At 42.6% G+C, this 14615-nt stretch overlaps 1 protein-coding gene and 1 pseudogene across 2 annotated transcripts in view; both read right to left on the bottom strand.

Annotated features, from left to right (window-relative positions):
* The window catches only part of LOC311000372 (gamma-aminobutyric acid receptor subunit beta-3-like), a gene marked incomplete at both ends in the record, with an annotated part of 70626 nt that overhangs the window by 19544 nt on the left and 36467 nt on the right, over positions 1-14615 (bottom strand). The window lies entirely within an intron of this gene.
* On the bottom strand, positions 1423-5924 carry LOC310997506 (gamma-aminobutyric acid receptor subunit alpha-5-like; annotated as a pseudogene). The gene is made up of 4 exons: positions 5875-5924; positions 4371-4492; positions 2891-2958; positions 1423-1644 (listed from the first exon to the last, which is right to left on the bottom strand). The product of its transcript is annotated as a gamma-aminobutyric acid receptor subunit alpha-5-like (transcript).

The following is a 14615-nucleotide window of genomic DNA, read 5'->3' as shown; positions in this document are numbered from 1 at the left end:
CTACTGCTTGGTTTCTACTGTGGCAGGAAATCTGATGGCCATTTTTAGATTATGGACACACTCACTCTGTCTCCTCTATTGTTCAAGTCAAACACACACACGTATGCATCTTAGCATTCAGATATGAGACATGTACTGTATGCATAGATTTCCATAAAATATCACATGAAAATGAACGTGCACACACATGTTCAGGCAATCCCTCGCTTGTTAAGCCTTGAGGTCAAAGTTCACCGTCACTACAACTGATTAACATGCTTGACACCCCGGTGTACAGTGTGGGTCCATGTGTGCGTTTTGTGCTTGTGACAAAGTGGTGACTATAAATACGTTCTTCTTTGGATATGTATATATGTCAGGACGGATAATCTGCCCTGGATCCGGCATCATTCTCCCTCTGGGTGGGGGACTGGTATCAGATAGAGTGCTCTCATCCGTGATACAGTCACTCTTAAGTCCTGCAGCTACAGTAACTCCTGAGGATAAGCACAGAATTATTCTAATTCTCTGGCCAAAGGTCACAGTGAGTCCTGGTGCTTACACACACGTTCAACTTAAGAAGAAATAATAATTACGGGTACTCTTTAAAGGCTCATTCCCAGTTTTAGATGCAGAGTGTTTGGTATTTTTTGTTTAAATACTGGTGGTTTAGTTTTTAGTGATCGCCATCTGGAGTGCATTGTTGGCCTATTTTTCTCTCTCTCTCTCTCTTTTTTTTTTTTTTAATTTACCACTACATTACTGCCAAAAACTAGAGTTCACAATAAGGCTGCTTTCCATAATAGGATGATCTCCCTCTGCAATATTTTCGAAAAAAAAAAGAAAAACACTTTCATAGAGCCATGTCACTGGTCTTTACATTAAAACAGTGAAGTGATCAACAACCAAAATGTATTAGAAGTATTGGGAATAATAATATCAGAAAGAATGCAGTGGTAGTTCAAGAAACATTTATTTTTATTTAATATTCCCTTTGCTCTTGTTGCAAAGTGTTATTTTTTCTCTAAGAGAAATGAAATGCCTGTGATTGACCACTGGGTGTCACTGTTTCCATGCAGCCAGACTCCCACACAGGGTCTCTATCCCTGTGTTTTCAAAGCTGTATTGTGTTTAGAGTTGGTCTTGCTCCCTGTGTTCTATATTTTCTGTGCTATTATTATCCAACATATGTAATAACATAAAATAATTATATAAATGCAAGTTGTTTTCATTTTAGCATTACAAATAGGAAAAATTGCACCTTGAAACTTAGTACTGTTTAGCCCAATACTGTATCCAATAAGAAACGGAATGAGATTTCCAATGAATCTAGTGCCAATAGCCTCAGTCAACAAAGGGTCTGTACTTTACATTTGACGCAGACTTCTTACCCATAGTTCATAGCTCATGGTAAAAGAAGACGACCAACAGATGTGTTATGGCCTACCTCATAGTGTAAAGCAAAGTGCCGTCGTCCTTCAGCCTCAGCAGCTTGTTGGGCGTGGTCATGTTGTGAGCAATCGACTTCTTTCCGTTAAGGAAAAAGGTATCGGGGTCCAGATGTTGCTGGCCAGCAGGTTGTTTAACGGCAGCATCCATGGGCCCTTTGAAGCACAGGCGCTCGTCCTTCCAGCTCTGACGGAAGAACACGTCTATGGTGTATTCCTGATAGACAAACCCAAAAAGACAATGAGCATTCGTGTTGCACAATGCACATTCAGCTTAAAATAGCAGAGAGAGCTAACTTTTTGGCCCAGAAGCCATGTAATGCGATGCCAGTAGACTTCATGCTGCTCTATGTTTACCAGTCTGCCTGCTCTGTGATCAGTTAATACCAAAGGATGCTGAAGGCGAAAGATCCTGCTCCGACGGGAGTGTGTGCTGCGTTTTAAGAGATGGTTGTCATTTTCACTCTTCAGCCTCAGAACATCGCTTGCTGTGGTGTTGCTTCACCCAAAATAAGAATTCAAAGTTATATGGAGGCTTAGTCTTGGTTTCCTGACTCTATTGCAACATCATTTTCTCTCATAGGACTGTCATACTTTAATGGATCTTTTTCTCCTAATGGAGCTTTAAAGGCCTATTTAGGGTTACAAAGATAATAAGTGCGTTGAGAAACAAAGGCTAATTCATCTTCTTTAGAGTCGAGTGTCAATCAGCAGAAATATGGTCCAACCCTGAGCTTTCTATTACAGTGGTTTCTTCCTTATTTCTTCATAAGAAGCTTTTATAGATATGATGATCAAACGTTGTACTGTAGAAATCCATCATAAATTTGCTCATGTGTGAAATATCGACGTGAAAAACAAATGGCCAAGAAACAAATACAATACTCCATCCCACAGAATAATGATGCTGTTAGCAGACTGACATGCGCTTTTATGGACCGCAGAACCATTCAAGTCTCTTGGCACATTTCATCAATCAATCGTGCTCCTCTGTCGATACCTTTTTTCAAGTCAATTATAGGAAAGTGGCAAGTTTGATCACTGCTGTGTCAAAGTGTGCCAGGGATATGGCAGGGTTTAATAGAAGATTTAATGCAAGAGAAGACTTAATGCATTTTGCCATCCAGGTGGAACTTTATAGTTCATAAGAGAATGAATTAATTGAGAGACGAATCATTTGGAACAAGTTGGAAGGGCCCTGCCACGTTGCATTAAATCTTAAAAGTTGAAGTCATCCACACTCATTTCATTTACACCGAACTAAAAAGAGCCAATTTTCAAAGACACAACTAGGACATGAGTGTACTTCCAAGGAACAGCAAGTGCAGCAGCGTCAGTCTCATGAAATGTAAATATGTGTTTTCAATCTAAAAATACCGATAGTAGTCTGGACGGGCTTTGGAGACGTGTGTGTTTGTCCAGCTTAGTCAATCTCTGTCTGTGTTTGCTGCAGATCTACTCACCATCTCCGTGTCAGACACCGGGCCAAAGCTGGTGACGAAAATATTCGTCTTGATCTCCGTGACATTTTCTGTTGAGAGAGCACAGGGGGAAATGTATGAGGAGAGGGGAGCTCAGACAGAGGCAGAGAAGCACATTATAATGTGTTGGGTGTTTTTCTTCAATCAATCAGCTATCTGCAAGTTTGTGTCATCCTCAGATATTTGGACAATCTTCCATGGCACAGCTAAATTAATATTTTTTCAATTTTTCTTAGTATTTGAAACGCTCAGTGGTGTTTTTCCTAGGGCTGCAATTACTTTCCACATTGATCAGTTGTTTAGTCTTTAAAACATTCACAGCAATTCTCCACTGCCCAAGGTAACATCATCCAACCAACAGTCTAAAACCAAAAGTTATTCAGGAAACAATCATATTCAGAGCAGTTGAGAATACATTTTCCTGAACAAACCCTGTCTTGCTCAGCGTTTCCATGAATTTCTCTCCCGACACATTTCCTCTAAACATGTTGCGAAATATAGGTAGCACCTTTATTTCTGTCGTTTGTTGTGGCGAAAGCCGACAAAATCTCCCCTGTGCTTGTTCAATTTGGTTCCGGTGAGCTGGGGATTGGTTGTGCCATGGAGAGCGGCTTGTTGAATGCCGAATAAAGGCCTGAATGTTTTTTCTGGTATGTATTTATAGGCCCTCTTGTCAAGGGTAGCAACCGTTACCAGGATGCGAGAGCAGGCCTTTGCCATGACACATCAGGGGATTGAAAAAAGCTACGTTTCCACCTTTTATTGGACAAGTGCTGTACATACATGGGGGGAAATGTGAAATTAGGGCCAATGTCATGAGAATAAAATAAAGCATATTATTTGAATGAATGTACCAAGTGCTCTGCTGTTGACAAAAGAGCCAGAGAGTGAGTCACTGATGGCAAAAATGACAAAAAATGGAAACCTTTCATTTCAATAGCCCCTTTAGAAAAAGTCTCCATCTTTGAATGGCAGTTCGTCGGCACTCAAGGTTATCTCCTGTTGCCACGGTGAGGAGCGTGAATAAAACGCCACAGCAGTGAATTCAGGCTTGAGATATTGGAGATGGCTTGATTGATTTACTCCCTCAGCAACATGACGGTGTACGTGGAGAGGCGGCGTGCATTCATTCGCGGTCCCTCAGAGGGAAAACGCGGCAGCATCTGACAACAACATGTGTGTGTTCACCTTAGCTGACATGAGCGCAACTTTCACATCTGCTCTCACAGTTTCTACCCCTGTAATCTGTCAGTTTCCCAGCAATTTCTCCATGAATCAGTGCGTGAAATCGCGGCAGGAAATGGGGCCTCTTGTAAGAGACTGAGAGGTTAGCGGGTTAGGTTAGCACACCGACTGTGGCATTATGATATTAAAATTTAAAATGACTCTTGTTTTCAAATAAGAGGGCTCTGAATGTTAGATCCCCAGAGAAATAAGAAATGAAACGGTGTCCGAAGCGAACCTCCGAGCCCCGGCCGGAGCCTGTTGTCATAACCGTCAAGGAGCCCGTCCAGGATCCTGGTGAACACGGTGCTGTTGTCGTTGGCGGCCGCCTCCTTCTGAGCCTCGGAGGACAGGCAGAGGCTAGGAGAGGAGAGGAGAGGAAGAAATGAGGAGAAACAACATCTTGGCATTAACCAAATACAGCAGGACGTCACGCATGACGTGGTTATTGTGATTAATTAGCTCGCCGCATTAAGGACACTCTTGTTGTGATTAATTATTGAACATAAGTGCTGCTTACAACTACCAGTAGAGATAATTAAGATTGTGACACGTGATCCAAATATAACAAATGAGTTCCCCCTCTAAATATGTCAACAACCAGGGCATTGTGTCTGCAAGGATGAGTGCATCCTTTGTGGCTAGAAAATGGGGGAAATTACTCTCTTTTTTTTGTACAGAGAACATTGTGTTCATGCAGAAGTAGTACAAGAGAGCGAGACAGGCACAAAGGTTAGGTTTTGGATTTGAACATGGGATCTAAAGGCCATTGATCTAGTCTGATGAGAGTGACTATTCCAGTGATTTACTGACAGCATTGCCAGAGATCCCTTTTTTTTTTCCTTTCTTGCTTTTCCTGAGTGCAGGACAGCCACTTAGGCAGTGCTGTAAGCAGAGTGCAGCTTGGATATGCAATCAATCACAACTGGGAGGGCAGAGCTGGCAGGAGTCCTCAGTATAAAAGAAAAAAATATGAATATCCCAGAGTTTCATTTGTTAAATTGCAGATGGAGCAATCAAAAACATTGACAACACTACTGAGTGTAGCTGAAAATATAACCTGTGATTCAATACTATTAAATCAATGACAGCTTTAAGACATTTCACTTTTATAATAAGTCCACCGATGCAGTTTAAGGAGATTCATTTTATAGATAAACAGCACTGACGTCCGGTAACTACTTGGCTTCAAAATGCTTTAATCAATTGTTTGAAATTATAAGATTGGTTTACCTATTTTGGCACCCACCACACAGGAGCAGCAGGGAAAGCACGAGCCTCGCCATGACTGAAATTCTGCTCACTTTGTTGTTGAGAGCTGTGACACACATCCAGACAAAGACAAAAAAAAGAGGAAGAATTTTGCATTACTAAATATCAGATCCACTGTTAAAACAGTGTCTAAGGTCTAAGGATCCCAAAAAGGCAGCTCAACTCACAAAGAAACTCTTCACCCCACTGCATACACAGACAGGCAGACTATTACAGGAATCACTAAATCAAGCTGTGGGACAATCTCTGCTCACTGAGGCTGCAACTGTTTAACATCCGAAACATCTCCATCACCGGCTCCACAGACATTACACAGGCTGGGAGTCCACAGCACAAAGAAAAAGGCATATGGCTAAATCAGGAAATTGTTTTCTGCAGTATGATCCCCATTGTGTAAAGCGCATTACAATTCAAACGGGCCAACCCCCTTCTCCTCTGCTCTCCTCTTCTCTTCTCTCCTCCACCATCACCTTTTCCCACTCTCTCCATCACCAAAAACATGAAACTCATTCTCATCCATTCTTATAAATAGCCATCCATGTATGACTTGTAATAACAAAGCCAGAGGATTTAGAGGGGGAAAGGGGGGGCTACCTGAATGCAGATCCATCACCACCAAGATTTTTTTTTTTTTTTTTACCTTTTTCCCCCCAAACAGCAACCGGAGGCTAGGAGGGATGTGGGGGTCTCCGTCGGTGGTGCTGAAGCTGGGCGATCACGGGTTCAGTCAGCTAATCCCGGCGCTTGTCTGTCGGTTGTCTCCCCTTTAGCTTCTCCACCATGGGCTACTGCTCTCTCTCTCTCTGTCTCTCTCTCTCTCCCTCTCTCTCAGCGGTTCCCCATCAGGCGGTGTTGTAGTAGTCTGTCTGGTCTTCTCCTCCTATAGGCTACACCGCCTTCCCCCCTTCAGCGCCTGCTGCACCGCGTCTCCTGCATCGCATCGCCTCCAGAGGTGTTGCAGCGCAGCAGCAGCGGCAGCAGCAGCAGCAGCATCACACGGACTCGGACTGCCCCCTCGGTCCTGTCCTCCAGTCTCCGAGGAGAGGGAAATTACCCCACATCTTTTTTTCTTTTTTTTCCTCTATTTTTTAACCCTCTCTTTAGCTACACCGCCTACTGCCGGTCCGAGATGCTGCAACAGAGGCTAATAATTTTTATCATAGGTGTTCCCCATTGGTGGGTTGAGAGGAGGAGTTAACTTACTGAGAGGGGGGTGGGTCAGATGTGATCGGAAATTTGGGTGCAGGTCTGAATTCATCGATCAGTGAGGAAACTGGAGGATTACCCATCAGCTGTAGCCTCCCCAGCCTTTTTTTTTTCTGTAGCCTAAGCATGGTCTGATGACTCATGATGTAAATGTGTCATTGCTTTAAAACTGTCAGTCAACAACACAACTGCATATTTTCACACACACACACACAAAGTGCACTAATGTTTACAGGTCTGTTTGGTCACTTAAGTTAGGCTCCTACATCCACAAGCTATTAGCAGTTGCAAAAGCTGGACAAGCTGGTGTGTTTCAATTATTTATCGGTGACTTTTAGCTTTAGGCTGATTTCAGCCATTTATTATGTGCACAGTGCACTTAGTTATAACTTTTACTGCCGTTGGCGGATATTCTTTCAACAATAGTTACAGCGACGAATTTCAATAGTTTATTAGTTTTTCGAGTTTCCGTTTGTTTACCAACAACTTGAGGCTGACTGTTTCAGCCATTTAGACTTTTTTTTTTCGTTTCTACCTCTGCTGTCCTGCTGCCACCGTCATTCATATTTATTTGGATATTTGTTTGTCAAAGTAGCTGTGCTAACCATGCTAACGTTTAGCTACTCCATCGATTCCATACAGCCTGCCCCTAGCAACAGAAGTATATCCCTGGCAACAGAAGTATATCATTGGCAACAGAAGTGTGCCTCTTGGGCACTACTACCCTTGGATTTGACTCGCAGGCACACACAGCCATGAAATGTTAAACTTGGCAGAGAAAAGTTCAGATAGGCTACTGTATGGCTGTGTTTTTAAAATCAGAACACCGGGGGAGAAAAAATACAATTATTGCGCAGCAGGAATCGATCATTTTTGCTGTCAAAGATGTTACTAATAAATGTGTAGTCAGGGGTTTGGGTCCACTATCCGTGTATTGGCAGAGACTGACAAGGTGTTTTGGATTAGTGAATGAAAAAAAACCTAAGACAGATCTGAAGTCTTCTTTTTTCTTTTTCTTTTTATCTTGCTGTGAATTTTCATACTGACAGAACCACTGTGTCAGACCAAAGTCGTTATGATCCTGACGGTTGCCATAAGAGGGTAGCCGAGCTCCATGTTTCGTAGACGGTAGGCCTATAATTAGCGTTTGATATTTAGCCTCCTTCCACCACTTTCTTAAAGCCATGTGCAGGAGATGCAGTCTGTGAACGGGAGCCTCTGCCGGGAGATGGAGGGAAAGCGCCGCTCTGTTGTTCCCCTCCGGGCCCCGATTTCAGCACCAGCTCGGTGCGGACAGCTCCCGCGGAGCTGGACAGGAGGAATGAGAGAAGGAGGGAAAACAGATTCATGTGGGGATGTGGAGATGAGAAGATGAAGGAGGGAGGGGGGGAGGTGGTCTCCCAGAGGAAATAATGCCTTTCAATATTTGCCCTGCAGGCATTCAGATTCCTGCTTTACTGCGGGCCACTGGATAGAAACACAGACCGCACCAATCAATTAACCCACATAACAAACCAGGGCTGTGTGCAGAAATAAAAGTCAGTTCAGTCAGGTGAAGACAGGAGTAGCCTATCTCTACTGATCATACACATGTGTTGTCAATGAATAATCACCGCCTTTTAATTTACCTTCAGTGTTTTCATTGGCTACAAGCTATTTTTGATCACTACTGATGTCACCCCCTCCTTTTCTTGCAGGAACGCTGTTGACGGAAACAAGAAGCTGTTCGCGATCTATGACACGAGGTAGGAAATGTCACAACAACAACAACACTAACACATCAATTATTACGGAGGGTGTCCAACTGTGTGTGTGCGCGTGTCTCACACGCACGCGGTCTCAATTATCCTCGGAATTTCTGACGTCGACTTCAATATTTTTTCGACCTCAATAATTGATAGTAGAGCCCCTTGTTTTAGATAAGGAAAAGAACCCATTATAGACGATTAACAGGCTAATCAATCACGAGCATCGATTAATGGGTTGATAAATGCAGCCTGTTCCTTCACTACATACTGGTTCAGGTCCCGCCATTTTTGTAGGAAACACAGGGGAAGGCGATTGGCGCAGATGGTGTGAGGAGCACTGTAAAAAATGTCCATTTTAACAAGCCAATTATTTATTTATTTATTTATGTATTATTATTATTATTATTATTATTATTATTATTATTATTATATTATTATTATTATTATTATTATTATTTTCAATCATTTGAATTAAAACAAAGGCACTGTGGAAAATGAGACCTACATGGAGGCAAAATCTCAGCCAACAATTAACTAAATGATTAATTACTCAGCCCTATAATTTACTCTGTGGTTTGGAGGGGAACTTTTTACAATTTGAGAAATTGGCTTTGGTTCCATTAGATCTGATTTGAACAGGACTGAGACTATGATAACCTCCACATCATTACCAATTAAAATGGTCTAATTAAATGACACACACACACTGAGTTGCTTGCAGTTTGATTTTTTTTATCCATCTTTTGTGAGTTGAACAACTTATTAAAAATGAATGGATGTGCTGGATGACCCTTTAAACCTCCTCATACCCTACTAATACACAGCAAGGATGAAAAATAAGTTTATACCTGCTCAATAACTATATATTCTAGAGGAGGAAAATAAAAACCCTGCATGTCCAGACTATGCTGCAGCTACTGGTGGGCATTTTTTACAGTGTGTGAGTGTTGGGATTCGTAGCTCATTTGAACAAGCCGAGTGCCTTCACCGCACCAGCAGCAGCAGCAGCAGCAGCAGCAGCATCCCCTGAACGCCCCGCTCATCAATATGCGCTTCAGCTCCTGAATGTAACAGCCTCTCACACAGTCAGAGACGCTAAAGAAAAGCGGAGCCCAGTGTTTGATGCCAGGGAGGCGATGTCAGCCCATATTTCATATCTGACTCCATCCGACGCGAGCCGCTGACTTTTTTTCCCACCCCTTCACTCGACTTTCTCCTTTTGGGCAATCAATGGATTTACTCTGATCTGAAGAGCGAGTGGAACCGTCTGTTGATTGGAGGGGGGTTGCTCTCTGCTGTAAACAACGAAAAGAAGAGAGAAAAAGAATAATATTTATAGAAACTAAGAACAGGGTGATGTTTGGTTTGCAAAGGGTTCGTCAATTTCGCGTCTTTTCCGCGACTGGTTGTCGGTTCAATTGTGTGTTGCGCGAAAAGGTGAGTGCTTTTGTCGGGTTTTTTTTTTTTTTTTTTTTGACAAGTCAAGGTTATTGGCCGGACTGATTGGTGCACGAGTCAAGGTGATGTTTCCCCTCTTATCATTTCAGCGTCAATGAACCGGGCAACATGTCTTTCGTGAAGGAGACGGTGGATAAACTACTGAAGGGTTATGATATCCGACTGAGACCAGACTTTGGAGGTAGGTGCCGTATTTCCCCCCACATTTAATCCTCCTTCACGCCGCAGGCAGCGCAGCTTTATTTTTGGCGCCATTCACAGTGTTGTGGTCAGGTGTAGAGGTGTGGGCCTATATACATAGTCTGCTGTTTAACCTCTTCCAGGGGCCCCTGTTGCAGTCGGGATGAGCATAGACGTGGCGAGCATAGACATGGTGTCAGAAGTCAACATGGTGAGTGAATTTACATCCCATAAATGCTTGTTTCTCTGTGTTTACTCAACCATATAATGCATGCAGTCCTGTCTCTGTCTCTGTGCTGATATACACAATGTGTGCTGGCATTCATACAACATGATTTCAGAGCTTACTTGCTAGTAGGAAGTGCTGATGTAAATCCAGTTTTTCCCCCTCTGAAGCCATTATGTGATGCTGAGATGGATGGGCTGGGTTTCCTGTAAGCAATAAAACATCTTTATCTCACTCACACTGCCAGCACAGGGTTACCATACGTACACACAATGCTCAGCCTGGGTGCAAAAAATAAACATAATACAGCCTCCAGCTCCTGTTACCAACAATGCTGATCCTCAGACAGCAAGCACCGACTTACTTAGAGGATAATTAAAGCTGGAGCACTGGTTTTACGGTCAGTACAGTCCACATATAATGCATATAAGACTAAAGAAAGACATACTGTTCTGTTAATGCTGGACTCTGTGAATCGACAGCCAGGAGAAACCTTAGCTCTCAAGTTGCTCTGCTTGTTAACCTCTGGAGCTGCAGTTAACAGAGTTTCAGGAGTGTCCACCCAGGAGGCCCCTCTGAGCAGGCAGCTATCAGGGAACTCTGATTGGATTTGCTAATTCATGAGCCGGATGCTGCTCGCCCCGGCGTTGACACGTGTTCGCACACGCAGGAAAGTAACTTCAGGCTATTGTATCTTAAAATACCAGCCAACGATGACCCAAATTGCACTGGAAACAAGTGACACTGTCTCGCCCCAATGGCTACAATTTCCGTCCTTTTGCAGGAAAAATGTGACGTGTAAGACTCCGGCCCCAGTCTGAATGGAGGACGTTGCTTGTAATTGGTCTGAATCCAGGCTTTGAAGCCCATAAGCCGCATACTCTGATTCCAGACCAACACCTCTGCTCTTTCACAGGCCATTGATTGTGTAGGTGTAACCATTACGACTTTTATTAGACACGCCGGCTGCTGAAAGCCACCAAAACAATGTGTCCATGAGGAGTCGACTTCAGGTCAGTCAGGGATGCAGCAGTTCACACCTCGACCATCCACTCGGGCTTCATCACAGTGCATAGAACATCTTTTCACACATATAATGCCTGGTCCTTATTACATGTGTGGTGGGTGGTGGGTGGTGGGTGGGCGGGTGTTGATCAATACTAATGACTCAATGATTACTTCACAGGTGACTCCTGGCTTTAAAAAAACAGACTTTCCAGAGAGTGCTTTGAGACAAATGTGCTGTTGCTGCCTAGATGCTGTTAAGTAGCAACATTTGGTTTGTGCAAAGACTTAATATATCTTTCTAGCATACTAATGTAGTTTTTGTTGAATCATTAATTCAGAACATTTCCTTATTACTGTACAGTTTCTCAAATCTTCTGCTTTAAAAAAAAAAAAAAGAATATCCTACAAGAGAAAAGTAATAGTACGTCCTTCATCCAACTTTTCCTCTTTCCGATGTAGAAACTTTAAAGTAGGAATACTGTAAATACAATTTAATTCAATAGAAAGTGCTTCAAAGATAATAAGCAACAGAAACTCAGATGAAACCATGTTGTCCTTCATATTCATCCAGTTGCTAATGTTTCTCATGTAGGAGTTTGTCAAGAGCCTTTAGCAAGAGATGGCAGCTTTAACTAATGTAGCGGTCAAATTAAGGCCAACCCAGCAAAAAGTATTAAAATGAACATCTGATGTTTCAACAGGATCAGAATTGTCTTTTCCTATTCATCCCGTACCTTAGCTGCAGCACTACTTGGCCTTCTTTTCTAGCCTTAACCAAGTGCTGTCAGTTCCTCGACATAACAGTGTAAAGTGTTCATCATGCTTAAATTGTCATGAGGAAATGCAGGAAAGAAAATCAGCTGGAATATAGTCAGTTATCATCACTGTGTAGATGTGCTCTGGGTTTTTATTCTGAGACTTGGCGGATACATTTGTGAATGTTTCCTCACATCAAGTGGCATTACATTTGTCTCAAAGTCATTTGCTGTCGTATATGAAAGTAATAGTGGCCTTAGGGTTTAAGGCGTTGTGTCATTATGGGACTTGAAATCCATGGGAGAGACTAGCTGCCTTTAGTTTGCATGGAGTTCAGTGATACAAGGTGAAAGAGTGAAGCATGTTAGGAATAATACAACATCTATTGCTCTAGTTAGTCTAGCTGACCCTATATGATCCATGCTGAAAGCCTTGTTTGACAAAAGTCCAGTGGTTCACATTAGGACAGACACGGAGCAGGTGAAGGCAGCTGATCAACCAGGAAGTCAGACAGCTGGGATCACACTTGAACTGATAATTAATTAGGTTTATTTGTCTTTGCCACCAGTGCACTGAGGGACTGCACATGTGCGTCTGTGCATCTGCGCTTGTTAGATGGATAATTTCTGGGTGTCATCCAGCGCTGAGGCCAAAACAAGACTGGTCAAGCTGTTTGTTCGCGCACCAGTGTTTGACATTTAGTGGATCCTTTTTATCCAACACTGGGAACCGTCTGCGTTTTCTTTTTCTTTTTTTTCTTTTTAGCATGGGGTTGCTCCAGAGGGAAATGGATAATGAGCGCTTTTGTCCTGACAGTGACAGTGCCATGCTTCATCCATTCAGCGCCACCAAACAGCGCAGCCCAGATAAATGCTGCTCTCTCTGTTTCTTTTAGCGAAGAATACAATTTCCAAGTTGTTTGGCAGCATTCTGCGTTAATTCAGTAACATTTCAGTGACTAAATCCACTCAACAGGCTGGCCGAGTAGTTTTACGTAAAAGTTAAGGACTGCTTGTTATGCTAAAACGAGGCTTGTATTTTACTCTGCAGATAAAGAAAGAAACAGCATTGGGCTAAAGACATACACAGGTTAATTAGCGGTTATTAGGAACTGTGCACAAGGGGTGGAAGGGGAGGTTTGTGTATTTTTCTTTCAGTTGCACGCAGTTCATTCTCTCCCTGAATTTATATTTCAGGTTCCCTCTGTGGAATTAATAGAATAAGGAAGCTAATGAAGCTAATGAACTTCATGATGATTTCCCACCCAAAATATGATTTGGGTACAGTCCATAAATACCTACAGACACCCTGCAAAGTAGATCTGTGGTTTGGTATTTTCTGCCTCACACTATGAGCTTTCCTGACTTCTATACTTACCTTCACTCTGGTTTTACTCGATGTGGTTTAGAAGTTCATTTCATCAATCCATGCCTGGCTGAAGGTGGTCTTTGCAGCTCTATTATCTCGGGGAATTTCACTGGACATAACACTCGCGCAGATCAAGAGTCTTAGAAAATAAAGTGAAGAAGAGAAAGATAAGGTCTAAAGATTTATGAATGGCTGAAGAACCTGAAGAGAATAGAGCAGAGAAAGTGAAAGATCGAAGATATTTGAAATCCAGGGGAAAGGAAGGTGTAAGGGAGAGGAGGAGGTGGTGGAAGGAGATTGAAACAACCCGTGAGCTTGCGAGACAGCGAGTGTAGGAGCATCTGTCTTGTCCTAGAACCCACCTGGCAGGGCAGGTCGACTAAGTCAGTTTCTGCCGCTGCGACTCATCGCAGGGCGCAAGCTCCTGCACCAGCAGATGCTAAAGCGTCTGAGAAAGGCACACTAATTACCTCTGAGGTTTGTTTGTAGTGCACCAGGGGCCTCCACTGATGAGAAACACATACGAGGACAAGATCAGAACAAGGCAAAATAGATTACTTGCCTACTTGGAAAGTAGTTGTACACTACATAATGAATGGATCCCCTGAAAATGTGTAAGTTGTTAGTGTTGTTTTGGAATAATAATCAGAGAAAGAAGAGGTTTTTTTTGTTTTAGTTTTAGAAAATTGCTTTTATAGAAGGTTCAGAGGTTGAAGATGAGTGGATTGCTTGTCTGCATTTGCAATGTTTGGAAATAGTGTTTTGAAGGAACTTTAAGTGGAAAACAAGGCCACTGTGTGTAGGTGTGTTTTCATTATTACAACCTTTGCTTGCAGAAATGGACATGGCATGATTCTCTGTTGCAGTAAGAGCACTTTTCCCAGGGCATTATCTGTGCCTCGCGAAGATCATCATAATATTTTTTGAGAAATGAAATGATACAGGTAGAGCCACTCACACAGGGGAAATGGTCAGAGCTGCACTGTCAGTGTAACAGGTTGAACAAGCTAGTCATCCATACACCCACAGCTGTGTGTGGGTGTTAGAAATGAAAAGAAAAAAAAAATTCTGTCATTATGGAGAGTTGAAAAGATCTCTCTCTCTCCAAATGTTCCTGCTGCCTGGTTTGGGTTTTTTATTTTAGCTATAGCTTCTCTTTGATTTTCTTTGCCATAACCCGTGTGTTTATATATCTCAGGTAATTTACATGTATATATGCATGTAGATGACACAAGGGTGAGTTTATGAGGCGTTAAGGTTA

The sequence above is a fragment of the Trachurus trachurus genome (assembly GCF_905171665.1).
Source record: "Trachurus trachurus genome assembly, chromosome: 2".
In the NCBI taxonomy this organism is placed as follows: domain Eukaryota; kingdom Metazoa; phylum Chordata; class Actinopteri; order Carangiformes; family Carangidae; genus Trachurus; species Trachurus trachurus.
The sequence above is the reverse complement of the archived record's forward strand: the minus strand, read 5'-3'. Positions and strand labels throughout refer to the sequence as shown.